This window comes from Hylobates moloch, unplaced genomic scaffold, assembly GCF_009828535.3.
Source record: "Hylobates moloch isolate HMO894 unplaced genomic scaffold, HMol_V3 SCAFFOLD_7, whole genome shotgun sequence".
Lineage (NCBI taxonomy): Eukaryota > Metazoa > Chordata > Mammalia > Primates > Hylobatidae > Hylobates > Hylobates moloch.
Genome location: NW_026652282.1, coordinates 93,068,504 through 93,075,822, shown reverse-complemented (window position 1 = coordinate 93,075,822; position 7,319 = coordinate 93,068,504). Strand labels below are relative to the sequence as shown.

The following is a 7,319-nucleotide window of genomic DNA, read 5'->3' as shown; positions in this document are numbered from 1 at the left end:
TTCTTTTTTATTATACTTTAGGGTTTTAGGGTACATGTGCACAATGTGACAATGTGCAGGTTTGTTACATATGTATCCATGTGCCATGTTGATTTCCTGCACCCATTAACTCGATTGATTTAACTTTCTCTGCAGAACGTCTTATCTAAGACACCTCAGAGTACTGTTTTATTAGAATGCAAAGGGTTTTCTACAATGATGTTGCAACCTGGTTGGAAAAGGTATCAATCAAAATGACTATAAAGGTCAGAAATTATCTTAATTATTAAGAAAACTCCAACTTTCTTGGTAAAGTAATTCCTCATTGGCAAAAACACAGATTTCAAAAGCCATAGGATAAAACACGTGCATGGGCATTTCAGTGCGCAAATGCCTATCATCACACTCCATGATTTGTCTCTTTAGAATTAACTTTGATCTGGAGGGACTTAGCTACTTAGTTATAGGTATGGTACCTATTAGGGCAATCAGCATATTCGTTCTTATTTTACTCCCAAGTCATGCTATAAGGATTTTGAGAAATTATAACATAATAGTAGCATAAACTTTCTTTCTCTCATTTTCTCTTGGTGGATTTTAGTTTGCTATGGAATCAATTTCTCCTTTGGCTGTTTTCTGGGTCATAATTCACCAGTTTGAGCTGTCTGCTTCTGAATTACATTCTAAATGAGACTTGCAGCTTTCCTATGGCTAAGTCCCATTTTCCTATGCTGAATTCCTAACAACCAAGATTCTTAAGAGCTGTCTATCTTTTGACAGGCAATATTTTTTTTCTGATTAAAAAGGAACCCTGTTATTCTTCTGTAATTATTTTAGTTGTAGTGATCCCAACTTCCCCCTCCTTTTAGGCATAGGTTTGCCCTCAAAATAGGAGGAGTGTCAACAAACCATCAATAAACCTTGCTGTTCCATCATGGCTTATGGAAAATGAAGGGAATGCTCCCAGCTCTTCCTGAAATACATTCAAAACAATATTGACTGAGTGCTAGCAAAGTATGCTTGCTTCTCTGGCACTCAGGAAGTTTATGTCTGACTTTAATTCCAAATGAGCACGCGCCATCAAACCCAGACATTCCAATCCACAGCAAAGTCCCAGTGCTTGGAGGGATCTAGAAACGGTTTAGCCTTTAGTTGCTTTTCAGTTACTAGAGATTCTCTTATTCTGCTTAACTCTCTTCTCTAGCCATATAAGCCAATTATAATTTCCCTGTTCCCACAAGAAGAAATAAGAACAACTAACATTTCTGTAGTGCTTTAAGTGCAGGAAAAGGGAAGTGGGAAGCCTACTAGTGTAGATAAGAGGTCTGATTTTAGATTTCTGTCCTCCTTTCTCCCTTGCCATATAGGTAATGCACTCCTAATCATGAGTAGTCAGACTGATGGGTTTATTATGCACCAATATATGCTAGCTACTCAGTCAGCAGATAGCCCATTTTAATGATGAACTCCATTTTCCGAAAAAGCAAATTGCAAAAGAAAATAGCATATCAAGGAGGCATATGCTGAACTAATGTCATTTCTTTTTGGATAGTGCTACTGAACTGGTAAATCAGAGAATGACATAAAGCACATCAGGACTTCAATTAGGCTTTTATAGTATTACTCATAAGTTTTTAGACAAAATGGATAAATGTGAGTAGAATGATAGTGTTATTTTTTGGTTGGACAACCATGTTCAAAGAGGGGTGATGATGAATTGTTGTCCAGGCTGGACAGTGTTCTATAAAGGGCTTGCCACATTGATGTTTGACCTTTTCCTGATTGCCATTTTTCCCTGAGGATGGGGGCCTAGAATCACTGGTTCTTAAAGCTCCACAGATGACTCCAATGTGCAACCAAGGAGATCCACTGATACAGGATCTGTGGTTCACATACTATACTACGTGTTGTTTTTAGCAGTAATACCAATAACTGTCTTCCAGTGATCCAATCTTCGATACAGCTTCACAGATGTTTCAAGTAAGGCGTAGAAAGAGAGCACTTAAAATCTATTTTAACTTGGGTAAAGATTTGGAACATTACCATAAAAGGTGTTTCAAAGAGTCTAGTAGGGACTTCAAGTGGACGTCATTTTTTTACATTTCACAAATAACAAATTCCATCAAAACCTGTTGATAAGAATGGCCCCATTACGTGTAAAAGCAAAGTTAATAAAGGGGCACACTCTGGGTGCTGAGAAAATAGACCAAAGTTTTGTTTGACAAAAATGATTGTGTCTCCTTATTTAGCATACGGTTATTATAATAACAGTTGTTTAAAGTCTTCAATTAACAAAAAAGTTGATGATATCAGCAGAACAGTAACATTTGATTTGTATATCCACAGGGAAAGTTAGATTTTTAACCCCAGTCACTTTGGCAAAGAGAAGGAACAAGGTACTTAATTATTGGAGGCTGCACTAAAACTGTCTATAGGTCACGGAACAACATGTCCAAGGCCAATTATGTTGAGCACAAAGACTTCAGGCAGTGGGGGACAGTAAGAAGCTTGTGTCCTCTCTCTCTGGAAGGGTACCAGCCTCATAACATCAGTACAATTAATAACTCTCTGACCTTTAAAAGGTATTTTATGAACAAATTAGGTCAATTAGTATAGTAAAATTTACATTAAAAAATCTCAGCCACTTTCTAACTAAGGGGAAAAGTAGTTAATTCATTGTATCAACAATATGTTAATAGGCAGTATTCATAAAGGGTCTGCTCAGCTGGAACTGATACAACAGAGATACAGAAAAACTCACAGTGAAACATAAACGACCTTGAAATGTACAGCCCCAGACTTCACCTTGAACTTCTTCTGCTCAGTGTTACCTGTTCATGGTAATTGTACTGAACTGTGCAAAACCCTCCATTCCTTGAGTAGATGGGTATGCCACTCTCATGAAGGATATGTTCTTAGGAGAGTGCTGAATCCAACCTCTCTTCATGAGTGGGTAAAAAAAAAAACCTCTAAACATCCTTTCTCTGTTTTTCCTATCTTAGTACTTTATTATCCATATATACATTTCATATATATAAATACATATATATATATTTTTCCTACAATGAACTGGACACTGTGCTAGGTGATTTACATATATTATTCATTTAGTTTTCATGCTATATCTGTAAGATAGACATAGTTCTCATTTTACAGATAGGAAGCAGGCTTAGAAAGGTTTTAAGTAACTTGGCAGAAGGTCACAGAGCTTGCAGGTTGTAGAGCCAGGACACACTCAGATCTGCCTGACTACAGGACCAAAATTTTTCACATCAACATGCTACCCTGTACTCTACTACTCTATCTTTCTTCCACTTATTTCACTTCCTTCCTTCTACCTCTTTCCACCTCAAAGCACACAATAGCGGATGGGTTGTAGTGTTGGAAGGATATTAAAGAATGGACTAATCTGGCACTCTTTTATACTCCTCTTAAAGCTCTGGATTATTTTCTATTTCCCCACATATGGCCTGGGCACCAGGATCCAAGAAATCGCTGCTCCCTATAGGCTCATGTTAGATCTTTTTTCTCTCCAATTTCCCCATGGTTTCAGCGACTACATTTTAAAGATTCCAAATAAGGGCATATAGCCTGAGACATTGTGTTTCCTTCAAGAGAACATTAGGAAAACATATTTGAAATCGAAACCAAAAAAGTACTCCTGATGCCTAGAAGAGACAAAATTAGAATAGGGCTAGCTCTATATGGGCTTGTTGATTGATTAATTGAAGGTTGATCACACATACAGAGAGTAATGAGCAAAGTTAGAGTAAATTCTTATCAGTGGAATTCAAGAGCGTGGTCTTTCTGACAGGTGTTTTTGTTGCAGACTTAATGTAGGCTTCCTGAACCTTGTGGTTTGTTAATCTGCAAGTACTTGTTTAGATATCAGGCGGTGGCATCTAAGATACAAGCTGTTAATTGTGAGTTCTAATCCTAGGCTAGAAGATGCCTATAAAGATTAAAACTTGTTTCCTTTTTCTAATAATTAGCAGCCTAGCTAAAGAGAGATCAATTGTAATTGGGGAATTGAAGAAGGTAATAAATCCATTACCGAGACTAGTTGTTTTACAGAGCCATTTGTTTAATCCTTAAAATTTGCAGGCTGTAAATTACTCATTAGAAGGCAGAAAGCAAAATAGCCATAATCCATTTAGTGCCTCCAAACTCCAAAGACTTAGGGGAGGAAATCCGTAGAAACAAAAAGTCTGATGTGTTCTTTCACTGCGATTTCTTAATGGTGGTTAAACAATAAGGAAAAGCCCATGTAATTATCCTGATGCTCTGGACCATAGGCCAGGGGTGGACTTGATTAAATCCATGGAGGGCTAACCCACAAACGGTGGGAAAATGCCCTTTCTTTTCCACTCAGCCCTGAAGGCAGCTAATCAATGTGCACATCTCATTTCCAGATTGTTGCATGAGATCAGAGAAATAGCCTATAGCATTCATTAGGGCATTCCCTCATATCTGTTGTTTTCTAATCAGCACAGGGAATAAAACAAGAGGCCAAGTACCAGAAAGGAGTTAGGAGAGAGCCAGGAGGAAGCTATCCTCCTCTCCGTATATAGGGAACGCAGCTCCCAACTACAAAATGTTTAACTGCAAAAACAACTAGACAGTTTATAGGTCTCTTTACATGCACAGAAAGCCACATATATTTGGTTTGAATATGGATTTTGCAAGCTTTATATGAAAACACGTAACCATTTACTAAGAACAGTGGTTTTTTTTGGCATACCAAGGGTACAATTCAATTTTAGACTCCTAGCGGTAATGATGCAGGCAATATACAAGATGCCTATGATACTAGCACTGTGCATGAATTTTGAGAGTAGAATTTGAATCTGTGCATATTTTCTTTTTTAAACAATGTGATGCCGTTATATATACAAAACACAGCTTCTATTAATAGCTCACTGTTGAGCTATACACAACAAAATACCTATGGCTCACTCCTGCACTGAGTAAGCATTTCTTTCATACCTCTTTCCTTTCCTCCTCATGATCAACAGCACATCTCCGAAATAAGATGATAGGATTAGGTTGTGAAATGAAGTTTTTCTCTTTGCAGGAATAACAAGATCACGTGAAGATCAAATCTCTGATTTTGTGGTAGCAAAGTGAGTTACCAAACGGAAACTGTTTCCAATCATTTGCTACTTGACAATCTAATTAAGTTTGTGATTTCACCAGGTTGGCACTATGTCTCTCTGTTCCACTCAATACCCACCAAGCTGTTGTTAATCAATAAATCATTACTGATAATGAAGGAAAATCCAATTTAAAAATCACAGCTGTTCTGGAAATGCATTTATTTATTTTGTTAAAGTAATTATAAAGCAAGTGTTTTTTAGATTGATCATTTAACCATGTCATGTAATAAAAGTACTTTCTCTCCACATCTCACTTAAAAAAAAAGCTACATGCATTTTACATTAGAAAGCTATACTAAGGAAACTTAAAGATCCTTGTCATTAAAAATACAATCAAAGCATGTTAGAAAAATGTTAGAAGTCCTAGCCAGAGTAATCAGGCAAGAGAAAGAAATAAAAGGCATCCAAATAGGAAGAGAAGAAATCAAACTATCTCTCTTCCCAGATGATATGATTCTATACCTAGAAAACCCATAGTCTCTGCCCAAAGGCTTCTAAATCTAACAAACAACTTCAGCAAAGTTTCAGGATACAAAATCAATGCTAAAAAACTTAGTAGCGTTTCTATACACCAACAACGTCCAATTAAGAGCTAAATCAATAGCACAATCCCATTCACAACAGCCCTAAAAAATAAAATGCCTAGGAATACAGCTAACCAGGAAGGTGAAAGATCTCTACAACAAGAATTACAAAACACTGATGAAAGAAACCAGAGATGACAGAAACAAATGGAAAAACTTTCCATGCTCTTGGACAGGAAGAATCAATATTTTTAACATGGCCATACTGCCCAAAGTAATGTACAGATTCAATACTGTTCATATCAAAATACCAATGACATTTTTCACAGAATTAGAATAAACTATTCTAAAATTCACGTGGAAATAAAAAAGCCCCAATAGACAAAGCAATCCCAAGCAAAAACAACAAAGATGGAGGCATCATATTACCTGACTTTAAACTATACTACAAGCCTACAGTAACCAAAACAGCATGGTACTGGTACAAAAATAGACACATAGATGAATAGGACAGGTGAGAGAACCCAGAAATAAAGTCACACACCCACAACCACCTGATTTTTTACAAAGTCAACGATAATCAGTGGGGAAAGGACTACCTATTCAATAAATGGTGCTGGGATAACTGGCTAGCCATATGCAGAAGGTTGAAATTGGATCCTTTCCTTTCATCATATGCAAAAATCAAGTCAAGATGGATTAAATACTTAAATGCAAAACCTAAAGCTATAAAAACCCTAGAAGAAAATCTAGGAAATACCATTCTGGACATGGGCCCTGGCAAAGATTTCATGACGAAGTCTCCAAAAACAATTTCAACAAAAACAAAAATTGACACATGGAACTTCATTTGACTGAAGAGCTTCTGCACAGCAAAAGAAACTATCAATAGTGAAAGCAGACAACCTACAGAAAGGGAGAAAATATTTGCAAACTATGCATCTGACAAAGATCTAATATCCAGCCTCTATAAGGAACTTAATTAATAAGCAAAAATCAAACAACCTCATTAAAAAATGGACAAAGGACATGAACAGACACTTCTGAAAAGAAGACATACATGTGCCCAACAAGCATATGAAAAAATGCTCCACATCATTAATCATTAGAGTAATGCAAATCAAAACCACAATAAATACCATCTTACACCAGTCAGAATGGTTATTATTAAAAAGTCAAAAAGTGGCTAGGTGTGGTGGCTCATGCCTGTAATCCGAGCACTTTGGGAGGCCAAGGCAAGTCGATCACTTGAGGCCAGGTGTTTGAGGCCAGCCTGGCCAACATGGTGAAGCCCTTCTTTACCAAAAATATAAAAAATTAACCAGGCATGGTGGTGCGTGCCTGTAATCCCATCTACTTGGGAGGCTGAGGCACTAATCACTTGAACCTAGCGGGCGGAGGTTGTGGTGAGCCAAGATCATGATCACACCATTGCACTCCAGCCTGGGCAACAGAGCAAGCCTCTGTCTCAGAAAAAAAGTCAAAAAATAACAGATGCTGGCGAGGTTCAGGAGAAAAGGGAATGCTTATATACTGCTGGAGGGAATGTAAATTAGTTCAGCCACCGTAAAAAGCAGTTTGGAGATTTCTCAAAGAACTTAGAGTTATCATTCAACTCAGCAATCCCATTACTGGGTATATACCCAAAGGAATATAAATC

At 37.2% G+C, this 7,319-nt stretch overlaps 1 protein-coding gene across 13 annotated transcripts in view; it reads right to left on the bottom strand.

Moving 5' to 3' along the window:
• The window catches only part of PAK3 (p21 (RAC1) activated kinase 3), a 302,976-nt gene that overhangs the window by 23,199 nt on the left and 272,458 nt on the right, over positions 1 to 7,319 (bottom strand). The window lies entirely within an intron of this gene.